General features: G+C 51.2%; 1 protein-coding gene across 1 annotated transcript in view; it reads left to right on the forward strand.

Annotated features, from left to right (window-relative positions):
- The window catches only part of EMH_0005540 (uncharacterized protein), a gene marked incomplete at both ends in the record, with an annotated part of 5,660 nt that overhangs the window by 1,219 nt on the left and 4,054 nt on the right, over nucleotides 1-387 (forward strand). The gene's annotated exons all lie outside the window — the stretch shown is intronic.

A 387-nucleotide genomic window follows, 5' to 3' on the forward strand; every position in this document is an offset into this window, starting at 1 on the left:
TTGCTGCTGCTGCTGCTGCTGTTGCTGTTGCTGCTGATGATGATGTGCTGCTGCTGTTGCTGCTGCACTTGCTGCTGCGGTTGCTGTTGCTGCTGTTGCGGTTGCTTCTGCTGTTGTCGCTGCTGCTGATGATCATGTGCTGCTGATGCCGCTGCTGCTGCTGCTGTTGCTGTTGCTGCTGCTGCTGCTGTTGCTGCTGTCCTTGGTGCGGTGTTAGTGTTTAGGGTTTAGGGTTTAGGGTTTGTATTGCATGCATTGCGTTGCAGTATATATTTATAATAAATATATACAGGTTTATCTGCATAGATATATATGCTGTTGCTGCTGCTGCTGCTGCTGCTGCTGTTGCTGCTGCTGCTGCTGCTGCTGCTGCTGCTGCAGTGTGAG

Source organism: Eimeria mitis, genomic scaffold (genome assembly GCF_000499745.2).
Source record: "Eimeria mitis Houghton genomic scaffold, Emh_scaff255, whole genome shotgun sequence".
NCBI classification, from domain to species: domain Eukaryota; phylum Apicomplexa; class Conoidasida; order Eucoccidiorida; family Eimeriidae; genus Eimeria; species Eimeria mitis.